The sequence below is a fragment of the Athene cunicularia genome (assembly GCF_003259725.1).
Source record: "Athene cunicularia isolate RWA chromosome 3 unlocalized genomic scaffold, athCun1 chr3_part1, whole genome shotgun sequence".
In the NCBI taxonomy this organism is placed as follows: Eukaryota; Metazoa; Chordata; class Aves; order Strigiformes; family Strigidae; genus Athene; species Athene cunicularia.
Genome location: NW_020799097.1, coordinates 109,492,688 through 109,520,474, shown reverse-complemented (window position 1 = coordinate 109,520,474; position 27,787 = coordinate 109,492,688). Strand labels below are relative to the sequence as shown.

At 36.2% G+C, this 27,787-nt stretch overlaps 1 protein-coding gene and 1 long non-coding RNA gene across 14 annotated transcripts in view; one reads left to right on the top strand and one right to left on the bottom strand.

The window, feature by feature from the left end:
- NRXN1 (neurexin 1) overlaps window positions 1–27,787 on the top strand; it is a 717,717-nt gene that overhangs the window by 21,501 nt on the left and 668,429 nt on the right. The window lies entirely within an intron of this gene.
- On the bottom strand, window positions 2,305–21,773 carry LOC113477830. The gene is made up of 3 exons (XR_003397978.1): window positions 21,633–21,773; window positions 11,380–11,556; window positions 2,305–3,566 (listed from the first exon to the last, which is right to left on the bottom strand). It is a non-coding gene; the product is annotated as an uncharacterized LOC113477830 (long non-coding RNA).

Here is a 27,787-nt window from a genome sequence, read left to right as displayed (position 1 = left end):
GACTTAAACAGTATGACTGTCAAAACTTTCTAAGTATGCTCATGAAGTAAGCCTGATGGACTTTTAGTTTGTGGTATATAGTGTATTTGCAGTACATTGCAAATATAAGAATTAATGGGTTAGTGGGTTCTGTACTAAATACATTTTTAGCATAAAATTTTCATTGCACTTTAATCCATGAGAATTTTGCTATTCACGTGATTTGTTTGTGGAATTGGTGGTATGCTTTCACCCGTTCTGATGCATGAGAGCTTGACTCAGATAATGACAAAAGCAATTTGTCATCATTTTTGTCCCTCATGATCTCAGATGCATGAAAGCTATTTTAATTGTTCTTTGCATTTGTAGTACAACTTCTGGTACATATGTGTGAAACAAAGAGGGAACAAATGGGAGTTATCTAGCTTGCCAAGGGAATGTAGACACATATTTTTTATTCTTCAGTATCCCACTTAGTTCTAAAGATAAGATTTAAGGTTTTTTAGTTTATTTCCACAAGAACCTTGTTGATTTGGGTGCTTCATGAAAGAACATTATTTTCCTTCATTTCTGTTTTTGACAAGCCAGATTTTTTTTTTGAGAATAATTTCTTGTTAATGAAATAGCAACAGACTAAGAAATTCTACAAGACCCCATTGCATTATTAACAAAGCTTTATTAATACCCTAGCAGATGTATACCTTGCATAGCAGCTCCATTACAATTTTCTGCAAGAAAAAAACCTTCTCAAGCTAAGGATTCAGTTCCATTTACAGGGAAAGTGTATTCAAAAGTAAAATTCCATATGAAAGAGTTACAAACTATACATAATAAAGAACATTAAAAGGAGAATTCTTATATATATGAAATTGAAACAAGCTCTTTACTTCGTGGAGGATTTCTCAATGGATATGATATATTCATGCTATGAAAAGATCAAAAAATATAATATATAGTTGTATGAAAAAAAAGTACCTCTTCTTGTTATGGAGATACACCAGACTTCTGAGTGACAAAGTAAAGGAGGTATTTTAAGTTCATTGTTTAAAAGTCAGTATAGAAGACAAAGGGGGAAATCTACCACTCAGGTGTGCTCTTCAAAGCAGCAAAACAGCATTCATGCTTCTGTAAGAGATGAGATTGCTGGAAATACACTAAAAGAGCTCTCCAAGGGGTAAGACCTTCAAACTGGCCATTTTGATGAGTAGCCATTCCTGACAAAATTATCAAACAAACTAACCATATGGCCAGTCTGGAGTATGTGAAAAAATAGTAGTAAAGCAGCAGGATGCAGTTGGACTATATATTGTTACACTCAGAACAGGTGCTTCCACATTACCATTATGTAGTGACCCAGAACTAGTAATTGACAGCAATGCTAAAGCCAGAATTTGATAACAGCACTGCCTTTATCTTGTCTTGGAAAGGCTGAGCTATAGGGTAAAATCTTCTTAAAGGATATCCTGAAACTTAATCTCTGAATAGACAAAGATTGTTCTGCTTTATGTTTATTTGGCTATCAAATAAAAAAGGGCTCCTTCCCCCTTAATTTACATTTCTCTTTTCTTCTATCTATACACTTCAGTTTTGTTTTCTCATTTGTGCTCTGTTTGTGCTCTTTTTGCTTAGTCTTGCATCTGTCTTTTCTTTGCCTTTAAGGATTAAATAAAGCAGCCAAAAAGGGACAAGTCAAATAACTTTTCATATTCTCAAAACTTGTTTTTCCAAACAAGCTTGTGCAGACTTCTGAATTTGTGGATCAGAGCAACCAAACATCCTTCTATCAGGATACAAGTCCATCATAATAGAAGGCATTTGCCCTCATTTCAATCTAAACTTCTGCATAATAATTAGTTTTGCCTCTGCTCCATGCAAAGTGTGGACCTGTGTAAAGGTAATTATTTAATCTGAATTGAACAACTACATTTTGAGAGACAGTAGTTTGTATACATACTGCAAGACCATTATCTCTAAGTGGTTCCAATTTGTGTTAATCTGGTGATCCAGTTTAGACTTGCCACAAATTTCATGTCCTAGGAAGATACCAGATGAATTGGCCCAGGTTTCATTACAGCATCACTAAGGGCCTTCAGGTCAATGTAAACATTTGTTGAAATGTCTTGCTAACTTTGCTACTGGACTATGACTGTGTGCTTCCTATTGAATCCTTTCACAGTTGTGTGCCAAAAAGTGCCATGTGATCTGTTCAGCACTTCTACAATCTGCTGTTGTTATCTCTGTGACTGCCAGCTGCACTCATTTCAGTACTGAGCATTACGCCCTCCTTCTCTTTTACTTCACGTGCCATTCCAATTTAGGAAGATATACCTGTTACTATCTGCTATTCTTTTTTTTTTTAAAAAATGAATATAATACTCATCTTCTGTTGATCACGTTTTCCAGAAATGACAGGGTGTCTGAGATTCTCATGCAGTTTCCTTTTAGCATTCCCCAGTTATCACATCGTCTGATTTGCATTGCTGATTCTTTTTTGATGTTGAACCACATTCCACTGAAATTTCCTCCCTCAGATATTTCATTCTTATACTAAATCAGAATTACTCATATTCCTTATTGAATTATATTTAGCACAGTGATAAAGATAAGGAAATGTATGTAGCAATCATAATTGATTTTAGATTACCTGTATTACTGCAGATGGCCTCTACAGTTTTGAAGGGTTGTAGGAAATATTTTATTCCTCTACCATCTCCTTAAGTTGCCTACCTCTCCCCTTACTGCTATGTCTTCCCATTTCTGTTCCTTAGAAGTAGTTCCTTTCCCATCTCTCCGTTTCCCATGCGGTAGTCCTTTACAATTTTCACTGATGTGGGCCTCTTCATTTAAGCCTTCCCAGTTTTCCCCCCCAGCCCATGTTTTCTATAAAGGCCTGACTAAGGGGTTTACTATTCAAGGGCCTTCTTTATGCAGTTTATTTATTCTTTGCCTATTCTTCTCCTTCAGACCACTGTCTCTGGCCTTTGGCCACTCCTTTCTCACCCACAGTGAAGCCCTTGAAGTTGGGTGTGAAGAAGTAAATTTGTTCTACCTTAAGGAGTAATTTCATTTAACTTCCTTTTAGTGCTGCCTCTTAAGGTGGGTTTTAGATAGCTTTAACATGGTGGTGTGTTGTAATACTGCCTAATGTAATACGGAATACAATTCAGTAAATATATATGATACAGTTTCTTATAAATGTACCTAGAAAGTGACACAAATGGAATAGCACAGCACCATGACCTTCTGCTCAAAATTTTTAATTCTGTTCATAAAAGAAATCCATATGCAGTGTTACAGAGCTCTCAGGTCTTGTAAGTCAGATTGAAAACAAAACCGAATACAAGTTATATTGGAAAAGTTTAAATTAAATTGCCTACAGAAGCTATTTTGGGTGCCCAAGTTTGGATTCCATACAGAAGAAGCATGTGTGTGTTTTCTAATGCATGCTCTGTAACGCAGCTGCTGTTGTTTCTTGTCATTTGAAGTGAGGTTCAAATGTGCAGGCAGAAAAGCCTCACCAGCTTTGCAGAGAACAGAAAATGCTCCAAGATAGACAGCTGCCTGGGACTTCCATGAAATGCAATTGCCTGAGAAGATCAGCAGATAAAGTGAATGCAATTTCATTCGTACTGATTCTAAAGGCCGTTCACATTTGTACCTGTGGTCAAAAAGCTAACTTTGCTTTTATCTTACCACTCTGTCACTTCAGTCATGGAAAGGGACAACTGAGCTATTAAAAAAAAGCTAAGACTTGATTTGGGGTGAGTTCTTCCTCTTTAGAACCAAAATAGTGAGGAAGTAAAATAAAATTACTCAAAAAACAAGGGCAACAAGTAAGGAATTAATCAATTTTCCTTACTAGCAACCCATTATACATCACCAAGAAGAAAATAAAAGCAATGAGAAAAGGTCTAATGATATAGCTTATAAATTGCAGATTGCCTGTTTGTGAGACATAAAAATCGATTATAGTCTATAAAGTGTATAATGGTATCACTGAAGGTTTGGAAACACTGTCTGTCATTAGAATTCATGAGGGGATATATTAGCCTTTCCCTCTGTAAAGATTTTATGTTCATCATTTGACAACATGGAGACCAGGTAGCCTAGCTCAGCTAGTAAGTAATTCTGACATGAGGGTGAAGCTAGAGGAAGCTGAGGAGCTCCTTATGACAGAGCTTCCATTAGCTGTAACAGCGCTTTACCTAACATTTCCCATGGAAGCTGAGGATTTTCTTTTGTTCTGACTTTTCTGATTGTCAGAGAAAGATTGAAGGGAATCATCTATCTCTTAGCACAGAAAGCATAATAAAAACATGGGCTGAACTCTGTTTCTAACCTGAAGTAATTAAGTCAAGGTCCTTTGGCATCAGCTAATGAAGAAAGGAAGCATGGCAGAGCATTGCATGCCTAAACTCAGGAGAGAAGGAACACGTTTCTCCTTTTAACATTTGATCTTCTTTACTTTAACCTTTAATTACATCAGTGACTCTATCTATGAGAGGGGAATTAAAGCCTATTTTAAATTGTGAATTCTAAAACCTATTTCTCTGTAGGGATAAATAATTTATACAGTCTTGCAATCCAGCAATTTAATGAGCCCTTATGCATGTAAACAAAGTTATAGCTCTTCTTAGCTACTGCAGAGCTCTTCAGTGAACGTGGTGTGAAAAATGGTAGAAGTTGTGTACAGCTTCTGGGATCTTGCTTGGACTTAAAAAATAGTGATCCTGCAGTAATTGTTTTCAGAGACATTAAATTTCTGTTTGACCACTGTGATGGTCTGGAGCCACCAAATATGTGCATAGACCATGATCATCTAATGCTATTTCCTGTATAATACAGGCCAAACAATTTGATCTAGTAATTTCTTAAGGAAAGGAAATTCAAAGGAAAGTAGCTATCATATAAGTCCAAGAGTGCCTAGGGCATTTGCCCCAGTGCTCTGTTTTATGAATAAGTTATATATATATATAAAAATCTCTAAATTATACCTACATGTACAAGTGCATCTCATATCAAGACATACAAACATAAACAAAGACGAAAGGGACCTATTTTTCTTCTGGTTGAAAGCAAGCTGTATAAGCCTTTACATTTTTTACTTGAAGTTAAGTATTAGCTCCAGTTACAGACCATTGGAGAGAAGATTCTTTAAAACTTAGTGTATTCTTGAACATGTTGTTCTGAGAGTGTCATATGCATATTTGCACTTCATTGTGGTATTTGTGAGGACGACTTTTTCTGGAGCTAGACCTATTATCAAGGTGCCTGAAGTAATCTGTCTCTCCCAAAGATTGTTTTTTCAGTGGGCAGGCAGCAACAGATAGGATAGTGTGTGTACAAGCTGCAAAGCCTTGGCTCCATTTCTCATAGTCCTTACAGATTAATTCACAATAATGCATTTATTCCCTATTTCCCTGTAGTCATAAAACAAGAAAAAAAACCCACAAACCAACCAACCAACCAAACAAACAAAAAAACCCCCAAAACCAGAAAGATTCAAATAATTGGGAGCCTCCCATTTTGAAAATAATTTACATGTGTTCTAGCCTTATGCAATAAGTATGTTTAAGCCAGTGTCTTTAAAAATTAATGTCAGGACATTTTAGTTACCACTTGTGTTGATGGAAAAACTCCATGAGGGATACTGCATAGGTCTTGTTAACTATTGAATAGTGATCTCCTTTAGCATTTGTGATTTACACTGAAAGGCAAGATTTGAATGAAATATATATAAATGTGTGTTGCATTTTCACATGTATTTACTAAAGTTTCAAAATCAGTTGACCCTAAATAGATCTTTATGCCTATAATTTTCTGATTTATCTGTTAGCCAAATCATGGCTGCGTAATTTTTAATTGAAATTGGCAAGTAAAAAGGTAACCTTCTCCTCATGCAGCTATCAGAAAGTAGAAAAGAAACTTGATTTCCCTTCTTCAGAACATGTAGACTGATATTAAGCTATGACATGGCTGCCTTGTTTCAGCTGACTTAAATGAGGGATATAGCACCAAATGGCTTGGGCCCTGACAAGTCTCTGGGAGTCAGCATGTATTAAAGAAATGAGAACCTCACTGACCATTTCACATATAAGCCTGGGGCTGTAAGTTATATTACCTAAGAATGACATAACCATTAGTATATCTTTACATTCATTAGTTTTTCTGACCACTTTGGGACTGCCTCTTACTCATCTGCAAAGAAGTATCAGTCATTTCCTGCTTTTAAAAGCATTACAAGCACAGGTTATCATTTATAATTCATGTGGTATAGTTACAGAGACAGAGGTATCTACAGGACCTGAATGAATTAGTAGTTAATAAGAGGTAACAACTTGCTATTTTAGAAAGAATTTGGTATCTTTATGCCATTTTTGAGATTATTTTTATAGCTACATTGGCAGAGACTCTTAGCAATTTGTCTTTCATAACATTTTCTAACTGAAGGACTTGAGAAAGAAATAACCCTAAAAAGATATATCATACACTCAATCCTTTTTTCTTGAAATTAGTACAAAATTGTTTCTGTCATAGCAGAACATTTAGTGAGCTAAACCATGTTTAGACAAATAGCTGAAAGATGCTGAAGTAGTAAAAGGAAGAGTATAGTGAATGAGCACTGCTATTGTTATGCTACAGAAATATTAATCCATGGCCTCAATATCAGCATGTCTTGAATTAACATGACACTTTAGAAAATATCAATGTATTAAGGCTCTACTGAAAGAATTTATATTTAATTGTGTTCGTTGATCAAAAAACATAAACGTGAAATCTCTGTATTCTAATGATAATGGTTAGCTTTAGTGCTCTGTCTAGACCTGCTAAATGATACTAAGTGAATTACTGAATACAATGATGAGAAGTGATTCAAGTATTCTATTCTTAATATTAATTTTCTGAATGTCAGCAGAAGTTGTATAACCAATAGAGGAAGAAGTGCATAGGCATACACTCACACCTATCAGTAAATTATAACTTTGACTGCTCAGGAGTGTCAGGAATAGAGGGACAAGTGGCTACAGTGCCTTAACAAAGAGGAAGGCAGACAAAATGGCATTTCTTTTTAATGTGGTTAATTTCAATGCCTCCTTTTTATTACTGATGATATCCTTTGAAAACTGAACAAAATAATGAATTAGTTATGTAGAGATTAGGGATGTCATTCTCATGAAGAACTACTTTATGGGAAAATAAATTCAATGCCAGACATCTGGAAGGCAAAAAAAATATTCACTTATTAAAGTTATTTTTGTCAGTGGTGTTAAATGGCAACCAAAGAAGAGAATAGCTGCACTATACACACAAAAATTCCATATCCTTCTTCATTTTGAACATAAGCATATTTGTGTTTATCTCATTTCATCATAGTTTCATATAGTATGTAAAAAAAAAAAAAAAAAGGCATAACGATGCAAATGTGGCTGAGAACAAAAGTGAGAGGACTCAAGAACACAGCAGAAATATGCAAAAAATACTTGGAAAGGGGAAAAAAAAAGGAGTTCCATATGCCTAGAGAGCAAGAGCATGAAAGGAGAATTGTAAGATGATAAAAGGAAGTGTATGGACTTGTATGCAACAGAAGCTATAAAGAATATAATAAAAGAGTACTAAAACAAAACCATGTAAAAAAAGGAAAGTAATAAATAACGTTACAAATAATGGACAAGATTCTCAGCTGGATAAATAGATCTAGCTCCATTAATTTCAGTTTCAGCTATACTTACTGACTAGCAATTTCCCTATGGTAATTAACACAAATCATTGATTTGAAGTAGATATAGCTGAGCTTTATGAATCTCTGCAGTATCTAGGATGGGCCTGGCCTAGTGTTATATGTCTTCCCACAAGGTGCATTGATATTATCCTTAAATTAAAGTAGTCCCATAAGCCCGTGCTTCCACAAGCACAGATTTCCCTGGGAAGCAACATGCTTAGCAACACTGGTATCCATGGCAGTATCTACCACGTACTAGTCTAAATGTGGAAGCTCTTTCCCCTTTCACAGTTTTTTATGTCACTACAATCATGCTGCCTACCACCAGCTCCAGCCCTCATTCACAAGCTGAAGTTGGACCGTGTATAAACGCACAGGAGAGGTGGTCTGATGACTGCGCTTTCCCTCTGCAAAGACCCCACTGCCCATATTGCTGCTTCAGGATTGTGAGGCCAGCTGTGGGAAGGAAATGGCTGGTGACAGGCACAGAGACCCCTGCCACTCTCACAAACTGAAGTTCCCAGGCAACAACTAGCAAGACCATATTATACCCTGAATATGGGTTAACCTGGGTGCAGTGCTTTCAGAGATGAAGCCTCTGAAGCCCTGTGAAAAAAAAAGTCTTTGAAGCTCTATGCCAGAAAACTATGCACCATCTTTACCATGAACAACAGTGGTGTTTTGGGAGTATGACTGCACCATGTCTGCCTGCAGAGTGGAGGTGTAGTGTCCAGGTGTAATTTGGCCAGTTCTGCACCAGGCTGTGATGACTGAAGATGCTGTGTGTTGCAGAGCTTCTCTGGGAGCATGGGAGAGCCTTTTCATCAAGACAGCAACCATGAGGGCTGGATGCTGCAGCCTCTGTGGCACCAGGAGGTCTCCAGCATCCACAGCCAGTGCTTCCTGTCCATGGAGGCTGGCCGCATGTGTACTCCCAGCTGTGGGTTGTCTGGTGGTACTTAAGAAGACAAAATAACATAACTGTTTTATACAAAAATTAAGTATTTATGTTTTAAAATGGGAATATAATCACTCCTTTCTCTCTCAGTCCTTCTTCTCTTGTCAGGGGTGGTCACTGGCTCCTTTCCCCTTGGCAATGGCTTTTGACTCTTCTCCTCCTCCCCCGTGTCTATCCCTCAGCAGCTGTGCCCTCCCTTATCCCCCAAAGTCTCTCTTTTCAGCTTTGCCATCCCATCCATCCCACTTCAGCTGTTTCCCCATGTTCCCAGGACTCTGTTTTGGCTCCTGGTGCCTCTTCCCCACCCTCAGCAGCTGTCTAGCTCTGCCTCGCCAAGCCTCTGGCCCCAGCTGAATGGTGTATCCCTCTCCTTCCCTTCCCAGGCCTCTGCCTTCTGCCCTGGCTTGGAGCCAGGATGCTTTCTCCTCTGCCACTCCTTCAGAGCCGTCCTCTGCCTTCAGCTCCTTCCCTGGCCTCTGCTCATCTTCAGCAGCTGGCGCCTTCCTGTCCCTGTGCCTTTGGCTTTAGACCCTCCTGCCTGGCCTCTGCAGGCCGCCCTCATCCCCTTTCCCAGGCCCCATCCCGGGACTGTGCCGTGTGCCTGGAGCCCCATTTCTCAGCCCTCAGCAGCTGTTCCCTGGGCACCTGCCCTTGCGCTGCTCTCAGCCCCGTTCCTGCTCTCCCCGCTGCAGCAGCTGTTGCTCACTCCCCCAGGCCAGGACTCGAGGGGGGCCCTTCATCCCATGCCGCCTCTGCTCCCCGCTGGGCCGGAGGCCCATTCCCTCAGCTCTCAGCAGCTCTGTCCCCTTGCACCTTGCCTCTACATCCAGCTTCGGGCCCCTCTCCCCGCCTTTCCCTTCTCCCCATGACTGACAACATCAGTGCTGCTGGCAGGGGTGCCAGGCCTGGGAAATGGTGTGGCAGCGGGTCGCCTGAATTCCTCACTTCACACTTCATTACTGTGACAGCCCATCACAGCAGCGACAACCCAGTTGTCAGGATGGCCTCCAGAAACAACTGCAAGTAAGGGGACAAAGTGGTCCACAGCAGAATTGCTGTTAAATGGGAGGCCAGCACGACCTATAGGGAAAAATCTGTAATGCACAGTGGCCAGCACAGCCCTCAGGATTAAGAAGAGCAGAGGCACTATGCCCATATGGTGAAAAGAGCAGCCAGAACAGCTGTGGAGTAAGCCATGGTTCACTGCAATTGCTCCTCAGCAGGCAGGACCTTCCCAGGGTGGATAAATGGAAAACTGGCAACCATAAATTGGTGTTCCAGTTCTGGGCAGGAAGGAGGTCTACAGCAGCCACCTGTGCCATTTTGACGCCAGCACTGGCATGGCCTGCAGCATGCAGAGAGGGGAACGGGCTGTATGTGCACAGTTGTGAATGCTGCAGTGGGCGTTTTCTGCCTCACACTAAACAAACTGCTCATTACTGGACAAGGGACTGGGCTGTGAGAGAGTTGCTATGCAGAAGAGACTTACAGCAGCTCCCACCAACAAGAAGATGACATTAAAGATAGCAGTTGTCTCCTTTCTTGATCCACTTGTTTACCTAGTGAGCCATGTCATGTTTTTGCACCACCGTAAGCCATGAAAAAAGATGTCATGACCAGGATGCTAATTGGGGTATGGGACTGGTGCCTCAGTGTTCAGGGATGTCCTTCTGCTGAGTCATCAGAGAGGACCCCCGATTATGGCAGCAGCCTTGCACAGCTGCTGTCCTTCTCCCTCTGCTGCCCCAGGCACACCCTGTGATGGAGGAACCAGTTTTCCCTGGCTGGCAGTTCAGTCAGGTCCTCACTTCCAAAAGTGACATCAAAACCCAAATTAAGGGGGTCTGGACTGGCCTGGTAGTTAATATCTTAGACTTTCAGAAACTTCACCTTCATTTTTTTTAAACTTGAATAAGCACCACTCCATTTCCCCTCTCATGCCTAGCTAGGAGCACATGTCGTTCGAGGAGTGGCTGAGGGAACTGGGGGTGTTTAGTCTGGAGAAGAGGGTGAGGGGAGACCTTATCGCCCTCTACAGCTCCCTGAAAGGAGGTTGCAGAGAGCTGGGGATGAGTCTCTTTAACCAAGTAACAAGTGATACGACAAGAGGGAGTGGCTTCAGGTTGCACCAGGGAAGGTTTAGACTGGATATTAGGAAGCATTTCTTTCCAGAAGGGGTTGTTAGGCGTTGGAATGGGCTGCCCAGGGCATTATTTGAGTCCCCATCCCTGGAGGTGTTTAAGAGTAGGGTCAACATAGCACTGAGGGATATGGTGTTGTTGGGAACTGTCAGTGCTAGGTTAACGGTTGGACCAGATGATCTTCAAGGTCCTTTCCAATCTAGTTGATTCTGTGATTCTGTAAAGCCCCAACCTCTTTCCTCCACAGCCAGCTTAAATATAGGTGATTTATTTTGGAGCCACAGGCTTCTGCCTTAGAAATGTTGCTGGGAAGAGAGATACCTATTTTAAGTTTAAAGAAAAAAAAAAAAAGAAAATCAGTCTAGAAGAGGAAAAGAAATTAATAGGAATAGGAATGAAGGACCAGGTCTGGACCCAGACCTGGACCAGGTGTAAATATCTTGCAAAGGAGAGGGAGGTTAGTAAGGATAAGGCACCTTGAAGACCAGGAAGAGCTCTCAGATGTTTGTTGTGGGTCAGTTTGGAAGTGTAAGCAACACTGGTAAGGTAGTTTCAGTAACTGTTTTTTTGAAGAACATTACCTGAGGTGATTTGCCAATGTTGCTGAGCAGTTTTGAAGGGCATAAATATTAGGTTCTCTCTGCATGTAGGTTCAGCTTCCTGCTTTCCAATGTTGTGGGACATGAATTAGGGAGAGGCTTCTGCTTCAGCTTCATCCAGAAAGAAAACAGTTTCTCACACCATGATGCATTCAAGACCTAAACCAGAACATAATAAATATTTATGACTGGGGGACTCTCTGCAAATACTCAACCTAGTTCTGCTTTAAAATACTAATTTAGGTGTCTGTGGTGTGTGATTTAATTCAGTGAAACACTGGATCCTATCTCTAAAAGGAATGAAAGGAGTCAAAATCCATGTTAGAGCATTCAACTGATTTTTTTTTTATCCTTAGCTGTATTTGAGGCGGGGGGATATTGTGCTTTGTGTTTTTTCTTTCTGTGTGCATCTGCCTTTCATTAATTACTTCATTATCTAGATATACAAGAGATACCCTGTAGGTGAGAAAAAAAACCCTGCACTCCTATGCAGACCCATGTTTGTCACTCTGAAAAGCAATATCCTTCAGAGAATGCCATCTGATTCTGCTGCAATGCAGTGAGTGACTGACTGGGGTTAAAAGCCTTGCTCACAATTCCTGCTAGCTGGTCATTAATCTCCAGGAAAAGCCCCATGTCTTAATTGCTATTGTATAATTAGTAACCTCTTCCATCTAACCAGTGTTAAGCAGAAACAGTAATGTGCCAAGTCACCATCATTCTCTCTAAATGAGGATCTAGAAGAACTGCCCTAAACAGTATGTGACAGTGAAATTATTTTTTTTAAATACTCCTTTGAAAAATACTAAGACCAGCACCATCAGTGTTACATGGCCAACTCTGAAAACCCACAGAGCTGCCACAGATCACTGCAGCTTAAGTGGCTTAACAAAGTAGTCCCCAAAATTGAAAATGTAAAGATGAACAAAGTCTGTCAGGCTTCTTATATAACATATGTTGTAAAGGAGCCTAAAATACCAGTCAGTAACTATTTCTTGATTTAGAGAATATGGAGCTGAAAGTAAGAGAAGAAGGACTTTATTTTAATAATGCTGTGAACCTCGTGGCAGCCAAATATAACTAAGCTTGAAGAAATTGATGCATTTTTCTTAGTATCTATGGGCTAGATATTTGAATGTTTGACAATGGATTGATTGATAGCTCCGTATCAGTAGTAAAGAAAGTTTCCCTGCGGTATTTAGTATTTCTATCTGGAAAAAGTTTCTGTCCTGAGGAAAATGTATACTGTAAAATCAAAATTCAGATGAAGGAACACTGAAAATTTTGATTCTGGTAGCAATAAATTGTTGTCTATCAATAATTTTCAAGATTCATATTCTAGTAAATCAAAAATATGCAAAACATAATAGAAATTAGAAATAAATGAAAACCAAATTCAAATTAAGACAAACAGTATTTTTACACCATCTTTGTTTTTACAGAAATTCTCCTTTGGATGAAACTGCAATTTCTGAGAAAAAAATTCTTCTGAACATTTTTTTCCCCTCAAAATAATTAGCATTCAGCTAGTTGGATTCTTCTCTTCAGTGTGATTGTGAAAAGATTCTAGAAAACTGATAGAGCTAGCTGCCAGGCTGAATAATCAGCCATAAATAATAGTGAAATTATACACAGAAAATTCAGTGAATGTGTTTTCTTCTCTCTGACACAACTATAATTGTCAAAACAAAATTAATGCAATAGGGATGAGCATCTGTTTTGCTGTAAGTCAGTCTTTTTCCTGGTGTATTTTTCCAGGTTTTATGCTGGCACAGATGATTATAGGATCAGGCCCAAAGAATTACTTGGTGTGTGTGATTTTGTGTAGTGTTGAATATCTAGTTGAAGGCTTCTGTTCAAGAAAGGATCCATCTGAAGTTCTTTCTTTGCCTGCTTTTTGCCTGTGTTACATGGCAGGATTTCAAAAAATAAAACAAATCTTCTCAACTGTCTCTCCTTCTGAGAAGAGCTTGAAAAATTCAAATGAATCAGCAAGCGTTATTTAAGTAGTTCCTCATTTTATTCAAATGGAATATCATACGGCATACTTTATGCACTGTGAGTTAGTGGATTTTCATAAATGTTCATGTCCAAAATAGAGAGGTCAGAAGCTCTACTGCCCTCAGTGCACTGTCAGAAACTTTTTTTTAGTTATTTCATCTTCTACTTATTAAATCCTCTAGACAGAGGCATCTGAATCTTTAGCACTCAGTAATAATTCAAACATAATTCGCCTTTACTTTCATGCTTTGCAGAAGCTTCCTGGAGCTTAATACAGATTTTCCCTGTTCTGGCAGTCATTTCCAATAGTTCCTAGTATCCTTTTCTGAGTTTTACTTGTTCCTTATGGCCTAAAAAAAGTTAAGATTTTGTGCATTCTTTAAGTTCAGGAAGGCACTTTTCTAACTAGTTCCACTGAGCATAATAAAGCCCTGATCTCTGTGGAAACTTTAGCTGGAGTTTTAAAGTAATTATAAGGATGAGAGAGGACTCATTTTCTACAGCTAAGTTTCTACAGTTGCTTTCCCCATTCTCATCACCTTGAAAAACACATCTGAGGAGCAACACTGATACAAGTCCCAGGACAGCAAACAAATACTGTATTAGAGAGAAATATGATCTGTCTTTAAGCTCAATAAGTGTTTTATTAATGTTGTTCCCATCATTTTAAGTAACCCAAAAGTACTAATGGGAAACCAATGAGAAAAGAAGGGGCATTACAAAGAGAAAACAAAAGTGTTACAAGGCGGGCTCCAGGTTCAGGTTCTTTTAGATGATATTCCTTGGAATTCTTTAAAGTTTATACTGTATTGCTTTGATTGCTCTTAGCAACTTCAGATGAGCCTTAATATGTGTAATGTTATAATTTAGGCAGTGCAAATATAATGTAGGTGTGCATACAAAACCAAAATTCAGGCTCTGGGTTACAGCCATGTTATGGAGATTCATGTTACCATGGAAGTATTTTACTTCTACAAGCAAATTCAGGTGCTTTAGAATAATTTTAGAGATTTATTTACACAGTATTAAAACACAATAATATAAAATGTGGAAAATCAGTAAGTAAAATATACATTCTTTTTAAAATCTTAATCCCTTGTATATGTAATAATTTTCTTAATTTACTACTCTTTCCTAGATAAAAAATAGTTCTGCAATTAAACAAGTTTGCACCAAGACAAAACATCACCTTTCTAATCAACTTTTCAAATTACTTAAGGGGATAATTCTCAGACTATGTCCACAGCAAACTCTTCCAGGTGATAATGACATATTTCTATTTTATTCTGCTACTGTGGTAACACACTTGGCCAGATACCAAATACTAGAATTAAAGAATGCATTTCCAGGTATTTTTTTCATTAAACCAATAATCTTTCTTCATCTGTTGCAGCTGTTTCATATCTTCTGATTTTTCTTTAAGTTTTTATACATAATCTTTTGCACTATGAGTAAAAATTAGGTAGTAATCAGATTTTTTAACTATTAGGAGAAATAAAGAGTCTTGAACACTCATAAATTTCAGAAAGGTATTTTATGGTCAGGTCTAAATAAACAGAGAAGTTTATTTAATTAGAAATAATCTTGAATACAGATGCTTATTTCACCTTGGAGATAGAAAACTGCTATGATTGCTTCATATCTAGCCTACTTATTTGAATCAATGTATTTAAAGAGGTGAAAACCACTAGTGGATGAGGGAAGAAGGGTTGCGATAAAGGTGCCTGTGGATGAGAGCCTTAAGCAACAAGTTACCTGGGGAAGGGAAAAAGTAATTGATCATGTGCACCTATCTGCTTAACGTGTTTACACTTCTGGGTTTCTCCGTCCTCTATTCTGCTGAGTGTCATTAATGGATAAATTTTAAATTAAAGAGATGCAAATGGTTGGTGCAGTGAAGAACTGGCATTGAGGAGGAAAGCAAGGAATCTCTTGCAGGAATAGTATAAAGGTAAACCACTATAATTTGAGAATACAATAATTGGCAAATAGGCTAGTGTTTAGTAGCAGTGTTTTCAACTAGATCGCTTGAGGAATATTTTACTGCAAAGGTTATGAAAAAGGCTGAAGACCTGCATGGTCTAGGGCTGCAGCCTCCTTCCTTATCTTTGGAAAGGAAATCTGAAAATCACAAAGCGGTGAGTTTCACAGATCACTGCCTATCAAGAACCACAGAGTACAAAGAAAACAATGAAGTACTTCCTTGTAATTCTCCTAAGTGCAGACCTTTTACCAAGAGCGCTAGTAGACACCTGGTTTTGCTAAATTATCAATATTTGTGATGATAACAAAAGTTACAAATGATCATCATCTCAAAGGAGCGAACATACAAGGAGACAGGTCTGAAGGGAACACTTTAGAAAGGCTCAAGTACTTAATAACGTTTAGTATTCTTTGATGTACCATGTTCTTGTTATCCATTTTCCTCTGTAACCTAGAAAATAGAAGAGGCCTGGAATTCACTACTCAAATCATCATAATGCACTTAATTTGATTCATTCCTGTATACATTCATATTATGTCCAGAGTCATCCTTGTAATTTTAGAACATTAATATTCTTCAAAGAAATCTGCCCCTCACCGTGAGTGACTGGCTGGGGTTAATGGCCCTTGGCACAGCTCTTCCTAGTTGGTCATTAATCTGCAGGAAATGCCCTGTGCCTTAATTGTTATTGCTTAATTAGCAACCTCTTCTATCTAAACAAGTGACATATGACCTGAAATAACAATGTACGCAACAACAGTCATTTTCTCTGGGTGTTTGAGCTACGCCATAGGCAGATTCTATGCAAGTAAAGCAAGGCATGGGAAGTACATAACTGTTTAAATAACCTGGGATGTGACACTAAAATAACATTTGCAGATATGATCATTAATAAATGTATTTTCTTAGATTTCTAGGATGTCACTAGTTTAAATCAGTGACTAATGTGATGCCTAAAATTTAAAATGAGAAAGGCTGAGTTTGCCTTATTTCTCAGACAATTTAGTATTCCATATTTCTAATCAATACTGCCATTGTATTTTCAGTCTATCAGTGGTTAGCCATGGTTTTAATCACTGCAGGTTCTGTATAAATGCACACACACAAACCCAGGGCACATTCCTACAAGGCATATAAACTCACACTTTTGCTTAGAGCCTGGGTCACAATAATGTCTTCTCTGCAGCCTTGGCCATTAACTTCCCTCTGTGCTTTGTTTCCTTTCCCCATCTTTTGTCTACTTACCAATTACATATTTGATTGTAAACCCTTGTAACAAACATTAACTCTTTCAAAGTGCATTCATAGTACTTAGTCCACATAAGAATTTATCACACTCTCAGAATATTCTGGAGAGAGACAACACAGTACAACATCAAAAGAACTTTTAGAATTTGATAGTAGACTTTTTTTCTTTACAATTGACTTTATAAATAAAAGATAAATGTTTTATTTGTTAAAGGTAGAATATAAATATGAATGGTCTGTTAATCACAGAATCACGGAATCATTTAGGTTGGAAAAGACCCTTGGGAACATCGAGTCCAACCATCGGCCTGACTCTACAAAGTTCTCCCCTACACCATATCCCCCAACATCTCACCCAAACGACCCTTAAACACATCCAGGGATGGTGACCCCACCACCTACCTGGGCATCCTATTCCAGTATCTGACCACTCTTTCTGTCAAAAATTTTTTCCTAATGTCCAGTCTGAACCTCCCCTGTTGCAGTTTAAAGCCATTCCCTCTTGTTCTATCACCTGTGAGAAGAGACCAGCACCAACTTCTCTACAATGTCCTTTCAGGTAGCTGTAGAGAGTGATGAGGTCTCCCCTCAGCCTTCTCTTCCTCAAACTGAACAGTCCCAGTTCCTTCAGTCACTCCTCATAAGATTTATTGCCCAGGCCCTTAACCAGTATCAGTTTGCATCCTCTAAAATTTGATATTGTTTGCTACTAAAATCTCATCTGATATTTTTCCGAAAGAGTAGTGAACATTATACAAGTAAAATCTTGACTGTTGTCTTTTTCCTGGTTTTTTTTTTTTTTTTTTTTTTCAGTATAATTCAAACTCTGTTGAAGTCAATGGAAATAGGTCCAAGGACTTAGAAGGGCTCAGGTTCATGGAAATTATTTTGTAAATATAGTAGTTATGGACTGCGTTATCAAAAAGAAGATTAGAATACCTGGGTTACAAGCTGGGGAAACTCCGTAAATGTGGATGGTTCAGCATATGTAGAGTTTGAGTCCTGTTTCAGTAACAATTTTTCACATTATTTTGAATCATCAGATGGCAGGCCAGCTGTCCTACTTAGCTCTGTAATACCACTGAAAGTCCGACTATCCCAATCTACATACACTGTTGCCAATGCCCATCTGCTTGTAATGCTGAATAGTAGCTGAAAAAAATCAGGGACAGAACAAATAGAAATCTTAATAAGCTCATTTTAGCTGTGATACTGGATTTTGTAAGCTTCCATGAATTTTAAATACAAATAGATATTATACATTTATCCAGTTTTAGTACAACATGGTAGTAATAGAAAAACTGTGGAACCTAAAGTGGAAGCCAGTGTTGCCCTAATCATGTACTGAGCCATTTAGTAGCTGTGTATAATTTATTTTAATTCAAACTGTGGACAAGATTTTCAGCTAATTTGAACTAGTGGACTTCTGTTGCTGATTGGCCTTCAAAAATCTGTTTTGCATTGACTCATCTATTTACTTACATATTTAAAAAGGTGGTCAGTTTCCTTTAAATAAGAACTATCTATCAAAACCAACATAAATGTTACTAAGGAACATCTGAGCCTGTTCTTCTTAAGTCACATAAAACTTCTGATAGCTTAAAAAAAAAGATTGGAAACCCAAATTCACCTCATAGCTGAGGACATGCATAGCTAGTTTTGGTCCAAACCAACAAACATTAGAGAAAGTTTTAAAATAATAAAAGTCTGTGGAATTTGTAGGAGAATATATGCAACAAAAATGCATTCATAATTTACCGTACTCTATGAATGCAGTGGGAGTAATTGTTTCCTTTAAGTACTTGGCAAACACTGCTAATATCCATTCAAAAAAGTAATTTTCCACTCAGAGAACTTCTTTTTGTAAGCACTCATGGAAGGAACAGCCATCAATACAATGCCTTCTCTGCAGTTCTCCCTGGCTACATTCATGTAGTCAAGGCAGAAGCCTTAACTGTAGAAGAAATAAACAACTGGTATCAAATCCACAATTAGATGCAGAAAGATCATATTCTCATGAGAGCAGAAGTTCATGGTTATTATGTAGTTGTTGTTAGTTTCTGGTTTGTGTCTCTAAGCAAAACCCTTTTTTAATTTGAGGCAAAATTCTACAGTCTTCTTGAAATAAATTTGCAAGATTAAAAGAGATTCGCATGGTAGAAGAAATCACCTGTTCTTTAATCTCTGTGTGAACTGCAGTGTTGTCTTTTCTGTAATTAAATAAATTGTATTTTATGGACTGGACAAGCCTCATTAGTTAAATTGGTCAGCTGGCCTCAGTGCCAAAACTTGCATTTGGAGTGTTCTAAAGAAAATTAAACCATAAGATGGTTAAGTGATATACATGTGCCTATATATATATATATGCACCTTATTAGTAAAGGAACATAGATGCAGCTGAAAAAATAGAAAATAGTTTACTCAACCATGCCTGCACCTATGGTATATTGTCTCCTATTCATGTAGTTTCAGCTTGTTGCTTGTCTGTACGATGAATTGATGAGAAACTTTTTCTGTTTTAGAAAGTGCTAAATTTTCAGTACAGTACTGTTAGTGTCTTTTTACTGTTAGATTCTGTTAGGTACCAAAAACTTAAATTCCAATCACAGAATGTAAATGTCATTAAAATATTTATTCATAATTCTTAGTATTGGTATTGCAATACAATTTAGATGTCACCTGGATGCTCTCTTTATTTTGTGGTTTGTAGAAGCAAAAAGTAAAATATTCTTTTTACAGCATTTCTCTTAAATATGGATTTGGATACCTTACATCTCCATATTTACAATATATCTGAAATTCAATGAAATGGGATTTAAGAAGTTCTGAATGATTTTGCAGAGTAGTTGACAATTTTTCATCAGAGCACAGATGCTTTTCTCTTTGAAGCAGCACAAAATGCAACAAGATTCTACAGAATTTTTTGTATTTTCAATATACTGTGTAAATGAATTGATAGAAATAAGCTTGTCATCATAACAAACATTAAAATTGCCCACATCCAGGTATCTACAGCTGGGTTTTCCTGTAGTCAGAAATGTATATAGCTATCACTTTTACACATACTACCAGATATGCTAGAGGCGAGGGGAGAAAAAAAACAACATTGGACTGCTGTGTTCAGTTACAAATATCAACTCATTATAAATAAGTAAATACTTGTACATGCATAGAATGCAGCTGATCAGTACAATTCTTCATCAATACTTTTGCCTGTAGCTGCACAATTTACATTTTTCAGAAAAATGGTTTAAAATTCAGTTTTAGCTGTGGTTGCCTTTTTTTTTTTTTTTTTTTTTTTTTTCCCCAAACAAAATGGCACAGAGAAATTGTGCATTTCTGATCAGGCAACTATTTGTTACATATTCAGCCTTCAAGAAGAGTACTGAATATTAAGGATGAATATTGTATTTTCTCTGTGTTTGTTGCTTCTTTCAGATCAACCTTGCCTCTCATTCAGATTAGCTTTGTGCAAAGCATCTGTCAGTTACACTCTTTCACACTTCATCAGTATCTTGATACATCTTGAAGTTTTAAGAACTTCTTCAATTCAGTCTGCTTTTTAGGAAACCGTATTTTTTGAATGGTACTTGAAAGTAGAGGCATTTTTTTTTCATTTGTAGTTTTTAAATTTTATTCTTCCAATGCATAAATATTACTAGGGCAACACAATGTAGTTGTTTTATATAGATTTGGGAATATAAGTATTTGTCTAAAAATATTTGCTATAATCTGACAAAGTACCATTAATACAAAAGTTCTTGTCCAAAAGATCTTAAAGGACATGTGGGAGGAAGAACTGAGACAGAAATGTCTTTCTGTATTTTTCTACAAACAAAATACAAATTCACTTGCCAGAAAACAAAAAGCATGAAATGAAACCATGTCTTAAGCTCAAGAAACACAGAAGATGGAAGTGGCACAAGCCTTTTTCCATCCATTGGTTAACTTTTTGAAAAGTGGATCAGAAAAACATAGGCATGCATTCTGCTGCTTTATGCAGATGAATTGTCAAAATGCTGTGTGCCAGTTTAATTAATTAGAGATCTAACAATTCTTTCTACAGAAATTCTTTCTACATGCATAAGAAATTCTTTCAAATGCTTTTTAGAAAATGCATAACTGATATTTCAAGATTAAGTAATTATTTACCATTTTATAAGCACTTCTAGAATATCAAGTAAAAACATTTAAAATAATTATTTTTAAAAATCTTTTCATCAGTGGGACTTTATTTTCAAAGATGACAGCTGGACCAGACTAATGCCTTATATACCAGATACAGTGGTAACTGATCCTGTAACTTTGTGTGTATTAAATACTTTGTATAATTGGATCATAAGGTTGTGGTTAAATCATTTGGAAAAATTAGCAAAGCCATAATTACTCACAAAAATGGCGAACATCTCTTATGTATACACTAATCAAGGATATGTATGACATGCACAAGGATATGCACTACTGTACTGCATGCTTTATACAATCGTATAAAAGTATACTTGGCAGCATTTTATATGGCAAATAGTGAAGCAGAACTTCGCAACATTGTGAACCTACTACACTTACACCTCTTGGGATCTTCTTAGTCTCCATTTAAACAGTTTTGATTACATTAAAAATAATTCCTTCCACATGGCACATATTCTAAAAATGTTCAGTATTATATTTTTTGCAATTGCATATGTAATTGCATACATTAGAGTACTGTAGATTAACAGTGCTACTGTATTATCTGAAATTTTTCTCATTGCAGATCATAAGCTCTGTTTAAGTTTTAATTAATTACCCTATTATCCCTTGTCGCATTCTCACCAGAGACATGGAACATAGCTAAGTGTTGCAACTGCAAGTCCACCTCTCTTATTCAGTTTTTATTGCTAAATTTAGAAGCTTCTTCTTCTTTTATTTGTACCGATGGTACAAACACCACCAACAAAAAAAGAGCAGGTTCACTGCTTAATGATTGAGTTAAGGCAATGTCTAAAGAGTTTTTGGAACTTACCCAAAGTCTGTTGAAGGCAGGGAATTTCAGTAGGCTTTGGATAAAGAGTAGAAGTTAAGAGGAGCATGTATCTTCCTTCTATGTTGTCATGTGTTATGTATAGTTTTTTATTTTTCTCTTTTGATTTTTGTCCTCACTGAATACTGCTTTCACCTAGAGTGAGAAATGAGGCATAGTTATTTTAATTGGTTTCCAATTCATTAAAGCTGGTGAATGCTGAGTCCCATTTTAATAAGCACCCAAACCAGACAAAGTGATAATATTTAGACCAAGAGAAACCAGGGAAGAGAGGAGAAGTAGTATGTGAAAGAGTGAAACAAAACAGATGTAATGAACTGTTACTAGATATCCTGGTGCATAATTATTCCGTTAATGTTTAACTACTCAAAAAAAACCATTATGATAAATAAATATATTAAAAAAAAAAAAAAAAAAAGAAAAAAAAGGAAAACCTATCTGTTTATTACCAATCAATTAACAACTTTTGTTTTCTGTTATGAGTGAAGAAAAGTCACGAATGGTAAACAGCAATATTGAATAATCAATTAAATGGAAGCACCTTAACTATTTATTGTTACCCTGTTTTTCTCAGATATACTTCCTGCAACCAAGAAAATTTTCTTGAATACTTGAATAATATCTAGTACATTTAAAACAATTCCAGAGTTCTGTATACCTTCAATCACTGTAGCATCAGAGCTTCTCAAATGAACTAAAGCAAGCAATTTATGAATTACGGATTTTGGTTAAGGTAAGCAATTTAGTGAACATTTTAATTTTTTCTGGCAATAAGTACAGTATTCATTGATAGCTCAAATACTTGTTAGCATCCTCTAATATTCTTCCTTATTGTCAGAATATGAGATGGAAAAAACATTTCCCTTAAATTAACTTCATGCGTGATTTTTAAGGTGAGGACAACTACTCCAGATAGACATTGTTCAATAGCAACCCAAACCAGCACATAATTTATCAGGAAAGAAGTTAAGCTTTTAGGCTGGTGTTTTGTGAACAATTTGAATCTTTTCCATCTCATGAGTCCACAATAAGAGAAATGAATTATAAAATGCCAGGTTGTTAAAAAGATATAGATATAGATATATATATATAGAGAGAGAGAGAGAGGGAGAGAGAGAGAGAGAGAGAGATAAAACAGGTGTTAATTACATAAATCTATCCATCTCCCCATCTGGATATTAATGGATAAAGCATGGTTGAGTACCAAGCCACTGCTAAGATAAATGTATTTTTTTGCTGTTGTTGCGCCTACAAAATAGGGTGGTCTACTGCAAAAAAGTTTCCATATATGCAAACTATAATTATAAGCTACAGCCATCATGTATTGGTGGATGAAATGGTTAAGGGGAAAAAAATCTTCAGGATACATTAATCTTTCCCAAGAACGTGCTTTGTTTTATCAAGATACAGCTTTAGCAACCTGATATCTATGCAGATGCTGATCTTGGAAAAAGAGCACAGTGAACAGTGCAGTTGTCAACTGACATGAGATGAGGTGAAGTGGATGTCATTTCTGTACTTTAACTCATGGCATTTTATCAGATTCCCAGTGGTTTGCTGCAGACATTAAAAATGGTAGGAAAAAAAATGAGATTACTTCTAAGTAACCTAGAAAAAGATTTTTGGTTCTACTGTAGAATAAGAAAGTGTTGAAAGAAATTAATTTGTGAATTTCATGCTGACTGATATGACTGTATGTAATAAAGCAGACTATTTTAATTACATCCTGGGATGATGTAGACTATTAAATAAAAATGTTAACAACCTCCTAGCAACCAAATCTAAACCCATGTACAAATAAATGTAAGATCATGATCATGGAGACTCTTGGCTATTAAGATTGTCTACAGCTTTATGTCTAAATCACTGAGGTTATAATTGCGAGTCTTTAGCGTCTTCAGTTATAAGACATTCTCAGTTATCAGGTAGGGATTTACTCACAAACATTTTAACTTCTGAAATGTAAGTTTAAGAATTGTATGGAATATCCTTGAAGAAAATATATTTTTGCTAACTAACTTTAAAAGTGAAAAAAGCACATTTGGGAAACTTAAACAGATACTGTTATCATATGGCTATATGGGGAAATCTTCATCAAAGTTCATTAAATGTTAGATATGTATCTAAGTCTTGATTTCAGTTCTGTAGCACATGATACTATCTGCTGAAAGCCTAGTAAAACCAAGATAATTCAGTTTTAACAGCAAATACTCATTGTTTAGGAAACTATGATATTTAAGACCAAAGTCTGGCTCATATTAATCTAATGGTAATCTGATTAAAATTATTATATTTTGTTCACTATAAATCAAATTATGAACATTTTTAACAAAATACATGGTATGAATTTATCGTGAAGCCCATGTTCTGATAGCAGTTGCAATAGAACTGCAAAAATAATAAATTTCTTCACCACAGAATGATTCAAAAATATAAGAGCCTGATTCTGATCCCAAAATAGTTTTGAAATACGATGTACACTTGGAAAGCAATTATTTTTTTTTTTCCCCAAAAAAAATATGACAAAAATGAAAATGAATGCATCCTTAGCTCATATAAATTGGCACCGGTCTATTGATTTCAGTGAAGCAATGCAATATTAAATCAGATGTGGCCTTTAAATACAAACAAAACCCAACTGTCACATACAGTTATTGTGCTAGTTTAAAATAAGCAATTAAATACTGTGATATACAGATGGTGATACAGGGTTTTGTAAAATGAGTTCTGATAAATAATGTATATACAGGGAGATGGTATTTTTTCCAGAGGTATCATTTTAGTTGTCATAAACATATTTAAAAAGTTCTAGTATCACCATCGTTTATCTGGCTCAACTATCTGGTTTTATCGTTTTACTAATTGCAGAGCTGCCTTCAACTAAGGACAAATATTATCCTATGCCAATATATTCATGCTGGCAGAAACCTTGCATGCGAAGGAGCCAGTAATATAGAAAGGCCCAAGACTATTAATTTTTAGAGCCATTCATGGAAATTCTATTTAGTAAGGGAATGATATAACATATGCAACAGGTAGATCATCCACATGCCTACTTCTTTTTTATTCCATACTTACAGTGCCTTCACCATTGTAGATATAATAGCTTGTAATTTATACACTATCAATTTAGTAATAAAGTCAAGCCCCGAGTAAACACACAGAACAGTTTGCAACATGTTTAAAAATTCTAATCAAACATCATAGATTTGTTGTCATGGATTAAATGGGCTGAAATGTGGTAGTTTCTTCTCTGAATATAAGAAATATTTAAAATGCATTAATTTTTTGTATAATTAAAAATTGTACAATAAGACTGTATAATAGAAAATGTACTTTTAGGGGGAGACACTGTGAAGAGAAAACCAGCCTTTTTTATGGCTTTGGCAGAACCTGGAAAGAAATCTCAGCACATGCTTTGGGGGTACAGTGTTTTTGAGGAGGTAAAGTTTTGAGAAAGAAACTAATTAAGTGACATACTGTGTTTGAATAGCTGGAATAGAAGGTTTGTCAATTGTTGAAGGTCTATGGAAAGTCTTGATTTTACTGTAAGTTTGACTAATGAAGATTTTGGAGGCTGGAAATCTAAGAGTAACTGGAAAGGTAAAGTGTTCTCTGGCATATGGAGACTCTAGAGCAGATGTGATAAGCTTTGTTTAGGACATTTACAGTTGTTTGCTGATGATCAGACCTGGGGGGGAAAAAAAAAACAAACAAAAACAACCAAAGTTAAATCTCAAATTAGAGCATTACCAGATTATTTCTCTGATATGTTAATGAGCTAATTGACAGAGGTCTGGTTTTTGTTTATCTTACTAGCCAAGTCTGTGTATTCTTAGAAAAAAGATTGAGAAAAAAAAAGCTTTTAAACATGCTTAATTACCTAAGGCATATGTGTAATCACTTATCTAAGAAAAGCTATAGATGAGCTTTATCAGATTTTGACTATTACAGATAATTCAGTGTTACAAGCTACCACAGAAGAATAATTCTGACCTAGAAATCTATGAAAGAAGATTTATGTTAAGGCAGTGATACACCGCAGTAGAAAATGAGGAACCAAATTTATGCATTTCAATCACATTTCTTCACTGAAAGTATCAAACCTGGGAATGCAGAAGTGGCAATAGAAACAGAAATGAAGGCAATCCTACTGCGCTTGAAATTATTCCAAGGGTGTCAAGTTTGTTAGTTTTACAGCACACCTTCCAGAAGTGTTTACAATGCTAATACAGTTATATAAAGAGAATCCTGTGATTTTAAAAGCTGCTGAGTCACATTTTGCTATCACCCAAGTGGAGCAAACAGTTTCCAATACAGACAGATTGCACAGTGTAATGTGAAATTACAAATAAACTGGACACATCCACATGTGTCCAAGCAGAAAGAACGTTAATCAACGTGTCAAACAGCTGTTAAGAAGAAAATGCTATATGTCATGGGAAAAAGATGTAAAATATTCTTCCTGGTAAACATGCTTTTCACAAGTGAATGTGAAGAGAGTTGCATTAGAATCTATTAACATGCCTTTTAGAAAACCATGCAATGGAATAAAAATAAAATACTTAACATCTTTGCTGCATAGTAGCAGTGTTTCAGAAAGATACTGTGATCAAACAAGAGATTATAAAGAAGGAAAACTTAAAGCATGACATTTGATAGTCATATGACACTAGGAATTAGCCAAAACATTTGAAAGCCTTTTTGCTTTTTTTTTTTTTTTTTTTTTTTTTCCTGATAAATTGTTAATTCTTCAAGAAAAGAAGAAGAATCATCTGATTTTTTAAAGTTGTGCTACCCAGGAGAGTCACTGAAACTACAAAGAAAATTATCTCACATTAGAAAGGCATAAAAGCACTGGATCAGGAAATAGCAGATTTAATTTATTAGAAATGCACTGTCTGAAGAAGCTATTCTAAAATACTCCACCCACTCATAAATTAGTATTAGGGGAAAAAAAAAAAAAAAAAAAAAAAAAAAAAAAAAACATAAAATCAATCTTTTTTGTGAAAAAATAGTGTAATGCATTTTCTTATGGAGTGTAATTACATAGATTATGCTGTAACTGGACTCAGATATTCTTTCTCTGACTGATAACCATAAAAGCATCCTGGTCTCTTGGAGAGTAACTGAGAAATTTATGTGAAGCAAACTGAAATTTATAGAAGTTGCAACTGTCAGTATTTAAATACTAATTTATTATTAATTGTGAAACTAACTGGACAATTAAAACAGGAAGACAAAGTAGGAAACAAAGCACATAATAGATGTTTAAATCTATCTTGTTTTACAGTTAGCAGTGTTTAGAAAAATCATGCCTTGTTATGCAATTATAGGCCAGCTGAAGGCATAGGATTCTCTTCAGTACTAATGCTTTTTATCATCATATAATGTAATACATTAAAATCCGACAGTTATATCTTTTATGATCTAAGCATTAAACTTTAAAAAAAAAAAAAAAAAAAAAAAAAAAAAAAAAAAAAAAAAGTTTGTAATACTTACTTGGGCTCTTAGGTTTTAAAAAAGAGGAAAAATAAGTGTATTGTCACCTGTCAGTACAGTGTTCATCAAATTTTCTGATGCTTATCCAGAAGCTCCCAAATATACTTCCTTCTGAAGAATAAGCAATTCATCTGAATAATGCAGCCAAATCTTCTTATACTAGACTTGATTTCTGTGTTTTATTTGTGAACTTTCAAGGGATGATGTAGGGGCAGGGTTGTGTTGTGATAAATTAAGCAGAAATAGTGGGTTAATCCAGAAGATGGATGGCAGATGAATGCCTACATTTTACTTACTTTTTCAGGGAAATTTCTCAATTTCTTATATCAAGCACAAAGTACACCAATTTTTAATTCTCATTTTCATGTGAGAATGTTGAAACGTGAATGAGTCAGGATTTCCAAGCTGTAGAAACTTGAACATATTTACCAATTTTATTGCTGTGTTTTCATAGTAACTGGCTAAATGATGTCTTAGTAGTCTTCAATTTAATTTTCTTCCATTATTTTACAAGCCAAAATACTATCTATAGTCTAAGTCATTCATGAAATAAACCATTCAGCTCATTTTTGAGACCATTTTCACAGGGGAAAAAAAAACCAACCAACCAACCAAAAAAAAAAAACACAAAACCC